We start from the raw sequence: 16100 nt of genomic DNA, 5'->3' as shown, positions 1-16100 counted from the left end.
TGCTGGGGGAGTGCGAGCACTCTGGGCCTGCTGTGGAACGCTGCGCGCTGCTGTAGCCCGGCGGCCATCTTGCCGCACTGTGGGAGCGCCTATCGCGTGCCCTGCTGAACTCCCCCTCGACCTGGTGCCTCTCCTGGGACCCGCGCTGCCCCCAGGGGAGCCTCCGCTACCCCCGGCGGGCGCACTAACCACCCTGCGCGGTCGCGGCCTAACGCCGTGGGTGACCGCGTCATCAGCCGACGACGCGGCCCCCCTTGCGCCCCGCCGCGCACCCGGTCTCGCCGCCGCTCTGCCTCCCCGCCCGGCCGGCTCGCCGCCAGCCGGGGCAGGATCAGAGGGGGAGCCCTGATCCAGGTAACGGGCGGGTGGGTTGCGCGATCTACGTGGGCGCGGCATAACTAGGCCGTACTGCTGAGGAGCACGCTGCAGGGACAGAGAAGGCTGTCAGAACCCCGGAAAAGAGCGAGATAGGGGAGAGAGAGGAGAGAGATATATAAAGAAAGAGGAGATGTGAGGATTATGAGGGCTATAAGGAAATCAAGCAGAATCAAAGTAGTTGTACAGGAGGGGGTTCTGAACACACCTTACAGCCAGGAAATTCGGACCAGAGAGGCAGATCACCTGACCCTCTGGCTATTCCTAACTGCAGTAACTCCTCCCCTGCTCCCTAATTGGCTATTTGCTGCAGCATCATAGCCCCCTTAACAAACACAACTTAAAGTGCAGGCATCTGGGATTCCTTCAGCAGTTTATGGCACCTCTAGCTTAATCAGCCCTCGGTTCTCTTTTGCTCTGTGTTATACCGCCTTTACTCTCTGTTGTATCACCGTTACTATGTGTTATACCGCCGTTACTCTGTTTTATACCGCCGTTACTCTGTTATACCGCCGTTACTGTGTTATACCGCTGTTACTCTGTGTTATACCCCCGTTACTCTGTGTTATACTGCCGTTACTCTGTGTTATACCGCCGTTACTCTGTGTTATACCGCCTTTAGTCTGTGTTGTACGGCCATTGCTCTGTGTTATACCGCCTTTACTCTGTGTTGTACCACCGTTACTCTGTGTTATACCCCCCGTTACTCTGTGTTATACCGCCGTTGCTGTGTTATGCCGCCGTTGCTCTGCGTTGTATGGCATCGCTACTCTGTGTTATACCTTCTTTACTTTGTGTTGTACGGCCGTTACTCTGTGTTATACCATCGCTACTCTGTGTTATACTGCCGTTACTCTGTGTTATACCCCCGTTACTCTGTGTTATACCGCCGTTGCTCTGTGTTATACCGCCGTTGCTCTGTGTTGTATGGCCATTGCTCTGTGTTATACCGTCGCTACTCTGTGTTGTTATACCGCCTTTACTCTGTGTTATACAGCCATTACATTGAGTTATACCACCGTTACACTGTGTTGGGACAGTGTCATATTTTCCCGTGCAGTTTGCAGCCAGTAATGACAAGATAGAGAGGCCCCCCCGCCTAAAGGCTTAATCTGGCCCTGCATTTCAGACCAGTCCTTCTTCAGAAGAATCCGAATGGCACTATGAGATCACCAGCCTGAGCATCGCTCGTCTCAGTTATACCCCATTCACACCAGAAATGCAGCTACAATCCCGGGAATTCAGTACCCGGGACAAGCAGGGACATTCCCGGGTTTGGACCCATTCACACCAGAAATGTCCCTGCATTTTCTGGTGTGAGAAGGGGGCGGGAAGGAGGCCGGCAGGAGGTGGGCAGTCGGCGGGATGGCGGCGGAGGTGGGGAGAATACTCACCCTGGTTGCTGGTCCTCCGTGCAGGCCAGGGATCCACATAGGCGGCGGCGCAAATGACGGGACAGGCTGCGGATGAAGATGACGCAGCTCTCCGGCGTCCTCACTGCCGCCGGAGAACTGCATCATCATCATCCACCGGCTGTCCCGTCATTTGCGCCCGCCGCCTGCGTGGATTCCCGTCCAGACAGCACACCGAGGACATGGCAACCCGGGTAAGTATAACCTGTACCTTTCACACCAGCCAGGTCCCCGGGTTGAACCCGGGAACAACCCTGGTACCTAGCAGGGTTGAAATTTGCCCGGGATTTTGTCCCGGGAACCTTTCACACCAGCGCTAGTACCGGGTTGATCCCGGACTCAACCCGGGAATTTAGGCTGGTGTGAATGGGGTATTAGGCTGGCCATACACCTACAGATGCAGTGTCCGATCAACAAAACCTGGTAATGACTGAATGACTGTTTTTGGTCACTCACCTGTCATCTGCTCCAGTAATTTACCAGAATTTTGTTCCAACTAACCAGCCAGATTAGGTGTATGGCCGCCTAACTCTGAGGTTACTGAGGATCGCCAGAGAATACATGCGTATGATGCCAATAATGCTGTGTCCAAGGACCTAGACACTGGCTTAGGCCCGCACAGACCAAGGGACGATAAGTCGTAGAAGGGGGGGCAAGAGGGGTACAAAGGGGGTTGATCAGACCTAGAAAGGAGGTGATGAGGTTTAGAAAGGGGGTGATGAGGCCTAGAAAGGGGGTGATGAGGCCTAGAAAGGGGGTGATGAGGCCTAGATGGGGGGGGGGGGGCACGATCAAACCTAGAATGGGGGCGATCATGCCTAGAAAGGGTGGCATTAAGGTCCCTGTTTTCTCCTCTGATGTCTGTTGCCACCCCCCAGATGGTGGCATCATGTTAGTCACGTGGCGGCTTGGGGGCTCAGGTCGCCCATCAGCTCTAGGTACATCTGTTAGTTAGGTGCCCCTAATGGTGGCAGTGATGAGAGAATAATAGGGGATTATGAGAAATGTCCCGCGGGCGATCGATGTACTCAGCACATAGAGGAAGACCTCGTGTTTCACCCTCTCATACTCTCTACAGAACGAGCCCATTGTTTGGTGAGTGATCATAGTACTGTGGGGTCAGACATTCATCCTCACATTCTTCCCTTTTCTCTCTGACTTTTGGTGCCTGTATTCCCCAGGAGACCAGGCCAAGCCCGTACATAGCGCAATAATGCCGTCATGTGCGTATATATATATGTTTATATTTTGTCCTTGGGCCACTGTTGTGCTACAGACCCCTCTCACACATAAAGACTGCTTCGTTTACAGTGGCGTAACTATACATTTTGCTTCCCCCTGCCAAAAAAGTTCCTGCCCCCCCCCCCCCCACACACACACACACACGCATAATGCCCATTCATTACACATTATGCCCCACTCTGTTATGCCCATTACACATTATGCCCCACACCGTGATGCCCATTACACATTATACCCTACACCGTGATGCCCATTACACATTATGTCCCACAATGTGATGCCCATTACGCCCCACACCGTGATGCCCATTACACATTATGCCCCACACCGTGATGCCCATTACACATTATGACCCACAATGTGATGCCCATTACACATTATGTCCCACACCTTGATGCCCATTACACATTATGCCCCACACTGTGATGCCCATGACACATTATGCACCACACCGTGATGCCCATTACATATATAGAACTAGATGCACTAACCTTCAAAAAGTGATACATTGGAAAGTGATAAACAACCAACCAATCAGCTCTTGCCTGTCATTTTTCAAACTCGTCAGGTACAAGCTAATTGGCTGGTGATTTATCACTCTCCATTTATCACTTTTGAAGCTTCATGCATCTAGCCCATAGTGTTAATACAGTGTTTGTGCCGTGTTCCACCATGCCACACCAAAATTAAGCCTCAACATTTATTAACAAGCAGCAAGCCCAGCAGACAGGTCAGGACGGAGGCAGAATTCCAGGAAGAGGAGGGCAGCAGCCAGTTGGAGTCGGTTGTAGCAGAGGGCTCAGGGTCCCAATTTTAGCGGGACAGTCCCGATTATTAGGGCCTGTCCCGCTGTCCCACCCGCGGACGGCAGTGTCCCGCGGTGAGGGGGGGCTGTTGGGAGTCCCCCCTGTCGGCTGCCAAGCAGCGGGGAATAAACAGAGCCTCTGGGTCATGCCCCCATAGCGTCAAAATGGGGGGGGGAGCTGCGAGTATAGGCCATGCCCCCAAAATTAGGCCCCCCCCCCTGCACTGTGGGACTGGCTGGCTGGAGAGAGGCAGGGCAGCAGCAAACCTGATGGTGAGGTCACTGTCAGCGCGGCCAGTCTTGTAAAATAGAGCCGGGTGCAGCCCCAACGTCTGTGAGGACCTTTTGCGCATGCGCCAGCCTGGGTCGTGCTTGCTTTACGCACAGGCTGATCACGTAGTCGGCTCAGGTAGGGAGGCGCACACACACATCGCGCTGCCGGTGCCTCTCCTCCCAGTCAGGAGCATCAGCACCGAGCCGCCCGCATAGTCACTGTCAGTGCCGCACTTCCTGGAAATCCCAGCGCCCCTCCACAGGGGCCAATGCTGTGCAAACTGCACCCATTTTAAAAAAAAATACCCTCTGGAGTCCAGCAACAGCGGCAGCTGATAAAAATGTCTGCCACGCCATTTCTCCGGTGAACTGCACATGCGAAGAAGGGTCTGAGAAGGGCAGAGAAGGGGGGTCCGGACGGAGAAGGCTGCACACGGGCCGGCCTCCTCTCCTAAAATGCCCCTTCGTACAACAGTGGTTCCCAAACTCTGTCCTTAGGACGCCAAACAGTCCATGTTTTCTAGGTCAAAGGTGCAGGTGCACAAATTAAACTCCCAATTTCAAAATTTTTGCAATAAAATTTTGCATTTTTAGCGAGGTTCTTCGCTTAGTTATGGCCATAAGTAACGGCTTGCCCACCGCGACCAGGTGACCTCATTAGTCGGGCAAGTCCCTAACATTTTGCGGGGTACAAATCTAGGGCACAGGGCACCCCAAAAATGGTGCAGCTGAGTGACCCCAGGGCAACACAAGACTGAAAGAAATATATAGTGAAACAAAGTGAGGATAGGTTAGTGAGAGAGGCTGCTAAAAGATAGATGACTTTGTATGCAGTTCTACTGAAAGGTCTCCGCAGGGTCGCACCTCTCAATTGGTGTGCACCCCAGGACCCCACCCCTGTATATCTAATGCTGTGTATTTCCATACACATTAGAAGGCCAGAGACCCCTTCTGCGCCTGGTGGTAGCACCCACGCCCACCTGTCCTATATATTGGTTTTAATTAGGTTCCTGACATTTCTTAGACTGCATGCAGAGCAAGGTGAGACCTGCACAAATGTTTAATGGATTATCAGATGGGGGGGTGCATTTCTGGGTTGTGGGCCCCCCTGGACTGGTGTGGCGGTTTGGCCTCAGGAGCAACACAAATTAACACTTATTTTCATTTTCACTTTCATCCCTATTGTGTGTTTTATTTCAATGTAATTCATTTCTAACCTTTACCTCTCACTACTTCACCTCTCACTACTTTATCTCTCATTTTTTTACCTCACTTACTTATCCCTGCTATCTTTTAGCAGCCTCTCTCACTAACCTATCCTCACTTTGTTTCACTATATATTTCTTTCAGTCTTGTGTTGCCCTGGGGTCACTCAGCTGCACCATTTTTGGGGTGCCCTGTGCCCTAGATTTGTACCCCGCAAAATGTTAGGGACTTGCCCGACTAATGAGGTCACCTGGTCGCGGTGGGCAAGCCGTTACTTATGGCCATAACTAAGCGAAGAACCTCGCTAAAAATGCAAAATTTTATTGCAAAAATTTTGAAATTGGGAGTTTAATTTGTGCACCTGCACCTTTGACTTTGTATGCAGTTCTACTGAAAGGTCTCCGCAGGGTCGCACCTCTCAATTGGTGTGCACCCCAGGACCCCACCCCTGTATATCTAATGCCGTGTATTTCCATACACATTAGAAGGCCAGAGACTCCTTCTGCGCCTGGTGGTAGCACCCACGCCCACCTGTCCTATATATTGGTTTTAATTAGGTTCCTGACATTTCTTAGACTGCATGCAGAGCAAGGTGAGACCTGCACAAATGTTTAATGGATTATCAGATGGGGGGGTGCATTTCTGGGTTGTGGGCCCCCCTGGACTGGTGTGGCGGTTTGGCCTCAGGAGCAACACAAATTAACACTTATTTTCATTTTCACTTTCATCCCTATTGTGTGTTTTATTTCAATGTAATTCATTTCTAACCTTTACCTCTCACTACTTCACCTCTCACTACTTTATCTCTCATTTTTTTACCTCACTTACTTATCCCTGCTATCTTTTAGCAGCCTCTCTCACTAACCTATCCTTACTTTGTTTCACTATATATTTCTTTCAGTCTTGTGTTGCCCTGGGGTCACTCAGCTGCACCATTTTTGGGGTGCCCTGTGCCCTAGATTTGTACCCCGCAAAATGTTAGGGACTTGCCCGACTAATGAGGTCACCTGGTCGCGGTGGGCAAGCCGTTACTTATGGCCATAACTAAGCGAAGAACCTCGCTAAAAATGCAAAATTTTATTGCAAAAATTTTGAAATTGGGAGTTTAATTTGTGCACCTGCACCTTTGACTTTGTATGCAGTTCTACTGAAAGGTCTCCGCAGGGTCGCACCTCTCAATTGGTGTGCACCCCAGGACCCCACCCCTGTATATCTAATGCCGTGTATTTCCATACACATTAGAAGGCCAGAGACCCCTTCTGCGCCTGGTGGTAGCACCCACGCCCACCTGTCCTATATATTGGTTTTAATTAGGTTCCTGACATTTCTAAAGCTGTGTACACACAGGGGAGATATATTGCTAGCAATATATTGCTAGCAATATATTGCTTAGCAATATATTGCTCAGTGTACTTGCAATATATCTCAGCAACATATTGCTCAGCAATATATTGCTCAGTGTACAGGTTTTCTGAGAGATCAGCGATTTTTCCTTCAACTTGCTAGCAATTCTGGATAGATTTTTTTTTACCCTCTATTCAAATTTCTTTTTGATTGACATGGGTTGTGGGCAGTCCTTCTGGAGTGGAATTAAAGGTATAGGGGCCATTTTAATTATTTGCATTTATGCTCTGTGGCTAGTTTAGTTAGGTTATATCTGTGAACGTTGTTGCATTGCTAGTTTGCTCTGCTTTGTATTTGGCTTGCCTTTACAAAGTGCCTGTACACGAATCTGTGCGTGACTGACCATGGATTTTGAGAGTCGTGTGTCTACTATCACTGTGTGTCTACTATACGCTGTGGTCTGCAGGTTGCACCTCCTGCATTGATGTAAATGGGAGCTGGGTCGGATGACCTGGCGTACACATTTACACTGCCCTCTACCCAGGTCCTGGCCGTGTTCTACCCAGGTCAGGACCTGGGTAGAAGTCCCGTGTAAAGGGACACGGCATGTCACATTCACACCGCCTCTGACCCGGGTCTGACCAGCCGAAGACCCGTGTTTTTGAGGCAGTGTAAAAGGGGTCTTACTAACTTCTCCCAGGAACCCACACAGTACCTTCACCTAATCATACTTAATAAATAAAAGACACAACACTTTTTTTTTTTAAATCAAAAATTTTACTTATATGAAAATCTGGGCTGGGTTCATTCAAATATACAAAGACCAGAGTGCCTCTGGAAACAACAAGTACTTCAGCAACATAAAGTACGAAACCTGGCATATCCTCCAAATGGTGGATTAGGCTTCGGCCCGAAAACGCACTGCCAACTTCAATTACGGCAAAGAAGAAGATGCATCATTTTCCGAACAGTGTTTCTTGAATAACACGAGAAATACATGCCTTGTGGCAGCAAACAGTCTCTTGGGCAAAAGATGTCCACAGCCCATAGATCTGGGACTACGAACAGGTCCCAACAGTTTTCAAACAACTTTGAAATTTTGTTTATATAAAAAAACGCAAATTGGAAAAAAAAAATCAAAAATTTTGATAAGTGGGGTCCCAAAAAGGAGTGTCTTCTGAACTCAGCATAGCTGAGAACGGTCCACTCGACGAGCTGGTGGTTTGGGGGAGGGGTTGGGGTTGGCTGGCACCCGCCGGAAAAGCATAGGGAAGCGGAGGAAGGAACGACGGATGAACATAAGGGGGTGGCGGTGGTGGTGGGAATTCGGCGCTCGTTGCCGTGGTAGGGGGATAGCACATTGTATTTAGTGTAAAGTTATCATGCGCAGTCAGTTTATTACTGGCGGCATGCGACATTACACTAAATAGAATGCGCCTAAAATGTTCTTGTTGGGTAACAGACATTTTTCGCGTCTCGCTGGCCACAATGTTTCCCAAATGGTCAAAATCATCCGGCTGCCTCTGTTTTTTAAGCAGCTCCTCCGCAACATTTAAAAGTCGTTTGATCTCTGTTGGTACTGGCGCTGGCCTCCTTGGAGCCACCCTCCTCCTTGTGCTTGGAGGAGGCTGAGGGGATTCCAGTTCCACAGTAGAACTCTCCCTCAGGTCGGCGGAACAGCTGGGCAAGGGGTCCAGTTCTACCTCAGACGAAGTAGCCTAGAGGAAAAAAAAAAGTTAATATTTGCATTCCATGTAAATGTAATTATGGATGTAATAAGTACTTACCGCTAATGGACTCCTTTGGACCACCTCACCCATCTGTACCGCCGGCAATGGCTCCATCTGGGAATGCAGCGATTGCTCCTCAGGGTCTACATCCAGAGTAAAGAGGAGCAGGTCGTAGTACCAGATCTTGGGCTTGTGGACATCGTCTGCCCCGGCTCCTGAACGCTGCGACTGCTTGTATTTCTTGTGCTCTCTCAGAAACACTGTTCGGTAGTTGTGGATCTTCCTCTTTACCGTCTCAATGTTGGCATTGCTATTTCGGGCCTTGGCATAATCCACCATTTGTTCATACGCCAGATTTCGTACTTGCCTGTTGCAAAAGTCCTTGCTGGTGGTTCTCCAGAGGCACTCGTTCTGTCTGTAGATATCAATGAACCCAGCCCAGAATTCACGATCAGACATGACTGATAAAAACACAAGTTGGCGAAAATTGAGTGGTGTACTTGCATTTAAGGAAGAAAAAAAAAAACAGCTAAATCACATGTAATCAGCTGTGATTTCCAACAGACAGGAGCAGTGAAATTCGCACATGTAATAGGGTGTGAGTTGCTATTTAATACGCACATTTTGCCGTAAACATGACACTTTTTCACATGTAAAAAATGTACACACTTCAATTCCCATCCAGATGTGTTAACATTCTAAAAGTATACTCGGTACTTGTTTCCAGCACGGCACCCATCGGGACCATCACATAACCATTAGTTAAGGTATGGGTACTTGTGTACTTTCACGGCTCCCATCGCATGCCATATGTAGTGGCATGCGATCGCATGCGATCGCATGCGATGCAATGTAATTTTTCACAGAAATTATGGACATGACTTGAAATCTTGTAAAATGCACCCCAAATTCCATTTTTCACACTGTACCACCCCCACTATCAACGGCAACCCGAAGTGTGGCGAGCGCAGCGAGGCCGCGAGGGGCGGCGGTACGCGTCCTCCGACCTTTTCATACCACCACTATCCACGTCGGCGTGGAGCTGAGAATAGAAAGTGTGGCGAGCGCAGCGAGCCCAAAGCGTGGCAAGCGCAGGGAGCCCCGCGAGGGGACGCGGATACCTTCGAGGTATCCGTGTCCCCACGCGGGCTCGCTGCGCTCGCCACGCTTCGGGTTTGCCGTTGATAGTGGGGGTGGTACAGGGTGAAAAATGACATTTGGGGTGCATTTAACATGATTTCAACTCATGTCCATAATTTCTGTGAAAAATTACATTGCATCGCATCAGATCACATGCGATCTCAGGCGATCGCATGCGATGCGACATCGTGGGAGCCGTGATTGTACACAATTAGCAAGGTATGCGATGGGACCCGATCTGACCCGATATGAGGGTTTGACCAGTTTTCTGTACAATGCTGTACAATTTTAACATCGCCTCGCATCGCATGCCATTACAATGGCATGCGATGCGATGAGACCCGATTTTACATTGTAAAGGCACCCTGATGGCTTTTTACTATGTTAAATGGACCCCCAGACCCAATTTTTAATTGTACACTCACTCTGATGGGTAATTAATATGTGAAATGCACCCCCATTGTTAACACCACCGCCACTATCAACACCAACCCGAAGCGTGGCGAGCGGCGGAGTTACGCGTCCTCCAACCTTTTCACAACCCCACTATCCACGTCGGCGTGGAGTGGATTTTAGATAGTGTGCCGAGCACAGTGAACCACCGAGCCTGAAGCGTGGCGAGCGCAAGCAAAATACATGTGAAGTCATCAGCGTCCGCTCGCCACGCTTCGGATTGCCGTTAATAGTGGGGGTGGCATTAACATGGGGGTGCATTATCACTCATCAGGGTCGCTGTACAATTAAAAATCATGTCTGATCGTATAGCATCGCATGTGATCGGGTGGCATGCGATGCAACCCGATATGATAGACCTGATGCCATAAGATAAAAGACGGTGGTGCCGTGCTAGGAAACAAGTACCGTATACTCTTCATATAGGTTGCAAATTTTGACAAACATTACCAATATCCTCAAAACAATTACAGTAATGGTGTGTACACACGGTCTATTCGGCATACAATTAAATCTCAATGCAATCAGATCGCATCTTCTATAGATCGTATCGCAATGCAATGCACCCAACATGCATGCGATTTTGACTATATAGTGCACATCTGCACTATATAGTCATTGCGGCACTTATCTGGGTTTTGATTTCTGCTGTCCTGGGTGCGCGCATCGGGATCACAAGGTAAAAAAACGGTGCGATCTGCATGCAATCCCAATGAAATGTTGACTATATTTTAAACATTGCATGCTGGATTGTACCGTGTGTACACGCCACAAGTTTACACTGGTGAATTTGACTGAACTATGCACAGAACAGTGAGATCTGTGCATGGTTCAAAACATAAAAAAGTGTTAATTTTAAGAAAAAAATGGCGTGAGGTCCCCCCTCCCAAGCATAACCAGCCCCGCGCTCATTGAGCTGATACTGGTTCCAAAAACATGGGGATTTTCAAACTGGGTGTACCCCATATTTTGAACCAACACTGAGCTCCAACAGCCAGCAGTGTCATGCCACAGCAGGGGGACACTTTTTTCATAAGGTCCCCCAGCCATCACATGTGCACCGTGGCTGGTCAGCCCTGGACGGGGTACCTGGGGGAGTGGGGACCCCCCCAATAAAGGGGTCCCCCCCCAGGCATCATCCTTCTAGGGCTGAAGCCCGGGGCTGTCCCCGGCGTCCCAGGCCGTTGGACGCCGGGCTGATGTGTTTCAAAATGGAAAAAACATTGCTTTTCACAGGAGAACTACAAGACCCAGCATGGGGGGCATTAATGTGCTCGCTTGGTCTCGAAATTCACGTGTAAAAAGAATGTGCAAATAATGACACAGGACACCCAGAAAAGTATAATTTTATTAAGCACCCCTTTTACACCAATAATACTTACCTAATGCATTCCAGCACTGTCCTGTCTGGGTCACTTTTTCCAAATGGATGATGTGCCAAATTGTTGTCGGCCAGCATGGTAATGCTCATGCTGCCCACCGATGGTGCAAATCACCATCGATGGGCAGCATGGACATAATCATGCTGCCCGACACCAATGCCCCCTTATTTTAGACAGCCTTGACATTCTATTGGTGTCGGGCAGCATGGTAATGCTCATGCTGCCCACCGATGGTGCAAATCACCATCGATGGGCAGCATGAACATAATCATGCTGCCGTACACCAATGCCCCTTCATTTTTTTTTATGTCAAATACTATTGGTGTGGGGCAGCATGGTAATGCTCATGCTGCCCACCGATGGTGCAAATCACCATCGATGGGCAGCATGAACATAATCATGCTGCCGTACACCAATGCCCCTTCATTTTTTTTTATGTCAAATACTATTGGTGTGGGGCAGCATGGTAATGCTCATGCTGCCCACCGATGGTGCAAATCACCATCGATGGGCAGCATGAACATAATCATGCTGCCGTACACCAATGCCCCTTCATTTTTTTTAATGTCAAATACTATTGGTGTGGGGCAGCATGGTAATGCTCATGCTGCCCACCGATGGTGCAAATCACCATCGATGGGCAGCATGAACATAATCATGCTGCCGTACACCAATGCCCCTTCATTTTTTTTTATGTCAAATACTATTGGTGTGGGGCAGCATGGTAATGCTCATGCTGCCCACCGATGGTGCAAATCACCATCGATGGGCAGCATGAACATAATCATGCTGCCGTACACCAATGCCCCTTCATTTTTTTTTATGTCAAATACTATTGGTGTGGGGCAGCATGGTAATGCTCATGCTGCCCACCGATGGTGCAAATCACCATCGATGGGCAGCATGAACATAATCATGCTGCCCAACACCAATGCCTCTAATTACAGCCTAGGCACTTACTGGCTGCGGCTGTGGGGCGGGTGGGTGCTGGCACAGTGAGGGCAGATTTACGCTGCAGCTCCTGTGCTCAGTGTGCTGTATGCGCGGGCTGGCCTGGGACACGACGGAGGAGGAAGCAGGAAGCAGGGGCTGTGACAGATCTTATGACAGGGCGGGTGGGCGGGTCCCGGCCGGCGCTGGAGGCTAGATATCGCTGGTAGCTGGTGCACAGTGCTTTGTGCACCAGCGACCAGGGATTTTTAGCCTGAATCGGAGGAGCATGCTCCTGCGACCAGCGACCATGAAGGGCTGGCCGCGGGAGCGCGCTCCTGGCAACTTATCTCCTGCTAAACATGAAATCACTGGCAATATGGTTGCTGAGCGACCATTTTGCCAGCAATTTCATACATAATTGCTGCTGTGTGTACACAGCTTTAGACTGCATGCAGAGCAAGGTGAGACCTGCACAAATGTTTAATGGATTATCAGATGGGGGGGTGCATTTCTGGGTTGTGGGCCCCCCTGGACTGGTGTGGCGGTTTGGCCTCAGGAGCAACACAAATTAACACTTATTTTCATTTTCACTTTCATCCCTATTGTGTGTTTTATTTCAATGTAATTCATTTCTAACCTTTACCTCTCACTACTTCACCTCTCACTACTTTATCTCTCATTTTTTTACCTCACTTACTTATCCCTGCTATCTTTTAGCAGCCTCTCTCACTAACCTATCCTCACTTTGTTTCACTATATATTTCTTTCAGTCTTGTGTTGCCCTGGGGTCACTCAGCTGCACCATTTTTGGGGTGCCCTGTGCCCTAGATTTGTACCCCGCAAAATGTTAGGGACTTGCCCGACTAATGAGGTCACCTGGTCGCGGTGGGCAAGCCGTTACTTATGGCCATAACTAAGCGAAGAACCTTGCTAAAAATGCAAAATTTTATTGCAAAAATTTTGAAATTGGGAGTTTAATTTGTGCACCTGCACCTTTGACTTTGTATGCAGTTCTACTGAAAGGTCTCCGCAGGGTCGCACCTCTCAATTGGTGTGCACCCCAGGACCCCACCCCTGTATATCTAATGCCGTGTATTTCCATACACATTAGAAGGCCAGAGACCCCTTCTGCGCCTGGTGGTAGCACCCACGCCCACCTGTCCTATATATTGGTTTTAATTAGGTTCCTGACATTTCTTAGACTGCATGCAGAGCAAGGTGAGACCTGCACAAATGTTTAATGGATTATCAGATGGGGGGGTGCATTTCTGGGTTGTGGGCCCCCCTGGACTGGTGTGGCGGTTTGGCCTCAGGAGCAACACAAATTAACACTTATTTTCATTTTCACTTTCATCCCTATTGTGTGTTTTATTTCAATGTAATTCATTTCTAACCTTTACCTCTCACTACTTCACCTCTCACTACTTTATCTCTCATTTTTTTACCTCACTTACTTATCCCTGCTATCTTTTAGCAGCCTCTCTCACTAACCTATCCTCACTTTGTTTCACTATATATTTCTTTCAGTCTTGTGTTGCCCTGGGGTCACTCAGCTGCACCATTTTTGGGGTGCCCTAGATTTGTACCCCGCAAAATGTTAGGGACTTGCCCGACTAATGAGGTCACCTGGTCGCGGTGGGCAAGCCGTTACTTATGGCCATAACTAAGCGAAGAACCTTGCTAAAAATGCAAAATTTTATTGCAAAAATTTTGAAATTGGGAGTTTAATTTGTGCACCTGCACCTTTGACTTTGTATGCAGTTCTACTGAAAGGTCTCCGCAGGGTCGCACCTCTCAATTGGTGTGCACCCCAGGACCCCACCCCTGTATATCTAATGCCGTGTATTTCCATACACATTAGAAGGCCAGAGACCCCTTCTGCGCCTGGTGGTAGCACCCACGCCCACCTGTCCTATATATTGGTTTTAATTAGGTTCCTGACATTTCTTAGACTGCATGCAGAGCAAGGTGAGACCTGCACAAATGTTTAATGGATTATCAGATGGGGGGGTGCATTTCTGGGTTGTGGGCCCCCCTGGACTGGTGTGGCGGTTTGGCCTCAGGAGCAACACAAATTAACACTTATTTTCATTTTCACTTTCATCCCTATTGTGTGTTTTATTTCAATGTAATTCATTTCTAACCTTTACCTCTCACTACTTCACCTCTCACTACTTTATCTCTCATTTTTTTACCTCACTTACTTATCCCTGCTATCTTTTAGCAGCCTCTCTCACTAACCTATCCTCACTTTGTTTCACTATATATTTCTTTCAGTCTTGTGTTGCCCTGGGGTCACTCAGCTGCACCATTTTTGGGGTGCCCTGTGCCCTAGATTTGTACCCCGCAAAATGTTAGGGACTTGCCCGACTAATGAGGTCACCTGGTCGCGGTGGGCAAGCCGTTACTTATGGCCATAACTAAGCGAAGAACCTCGCTAAAAATGCAAAATTTTATTGCAAAAATTTTGAAATTGGGAGTTTAATTTGTGCACCTGCACCTTTGACTTTGTATGCAGTTCTACTGAAAGGTCTCCGCAGGGTCGCACCTCTCAATTGGTGTGCACCCCAGGACCCCACCCCTGTACATGTTTTCTAGGTCTCCTCACCAGGGGCGGATTTAGGGATGAGGGCGCCCCTAGGCACAACAATAATGTTTACTAAGTAGGACAGTTTATAGGGGCAGTATCTGCATGTCCTATCCATTTACACTCTATTTAAGATGGAATATAGTACAGTATAGTGGATATTTTGCAGTTATTGGTACATTTTGGGCTGACAGTACTATCACAGGCATCCAAGTGCCGCCCCCAAACATGTGCCGCCCCTAGGCCGGTGCCTCACGTGCCTAATGGGAAATTCGGCTCTGCTCCTCACGGGATCACAAGTGAAATGATTAGCTCCACCTGTGACTCTTTTTAAAATATGTCAGTGAGTGATGATGACACCTCTGCACCTGCCGAATTGCCTAACCTGGGAAACATGTAAGTGATTAATGACTACTCCTGTGCTCCTACTGGGTTGTCTGGGAAATGTGTCAGTAAGTAATTAGTGCACCTGTGCACTTGCTTATTAATCTGGTAAATGTGACAGTGATTAATGAGTGCACCTGCTGGGTGACCTGGGAATGTGGCAGTGAGTACTTAGTACACCTGTGCACCTGCTGGGTGACCTGGGAATGTGGCAGTGAGTACTTAGTACACCTGTGCACCTGCTGGGTAATAATGTGTCAGTAAGTAATTCGTACACCTGTGCACCTGCTGAGTGGACTGGGAATGTGTCAGTAAGTAATTAGTACACCTGTGCACCTGCTGGGTAACCTGGGAATGTGTCAGTAAGTAATTCGTACACCTGTGTAATGTGTTAAGGGTCCTTGAGCAATGAATTTTGGAACCACTTCTGTGCAACTGGGAATCAGGCCCTATATTTTCCCATTAACTCATTGGCGTCATTTTTCCAGCAGAACATGTTTCCACGATTTGCTTTTGGCAGTATGAACAGAAAACATCGATGGCAGGAGAACATCGGCTCTCACCATCAGGGGAACTACACTGATACATGTGACTTCGTGTAATGTTTTCTGTCCTGCAGCTGAAGAAGTCATCTGATGGCCTGGCCCATGTGGTGGAAGAAAGCAGCTTCTGTTCAGTGCTCCAGAGCCAACCCCCCCCCCCCCCCTCACTGTTGCATCACATCAGTGTCTGTTGGTGTCTTACGAAACGCGCCAGAGCTCAGTTATCTGTCATACTGCAGTTCTGATTGTGAAATGATCACATTGCTCCATAAACCAGTATATGCAATATAAA

The 16100-nt window shown here is 48.7% G+C and overlaps 1 long non-coding RNA gene across 1 annotated transcript in view; it reads left to right on the top strand.

The window, feature by feature from the left end:
• LOC146043063 (uncharacterized) overlaps positions 1-16100 on the top strand; it is a 23844-nt gene extending 7744 nt beyond the window's left edge. Inside the window, exon 2 of the long non-coding RNA XR_014464108.1 lies at positions 15758-16100. This is a non-coding gene — a long non-coding RNA (uncharacterized LOC146043063). The remainder of the gene's footprint in view (positions 1-15757) is intronic.

Source organism: Crinia signifera, chromosome 19, assembly GCF_055691185.1.
Source record: "Crinia signifera chromosome 19, ASM5569118v1, whole genome shotgun sequence".
Taxonomy (NCBI): Eukaryota; Metazoa; Chordata; class Amphibia; order Anura; family Myobatrachidae; genus Crinia; species Crinia signifera.
The sequence above is the reverse complement of the archived record's forward strand: the minus strand, read 5'-3'. Positions and strand labels throughout refer to the sequence as shown.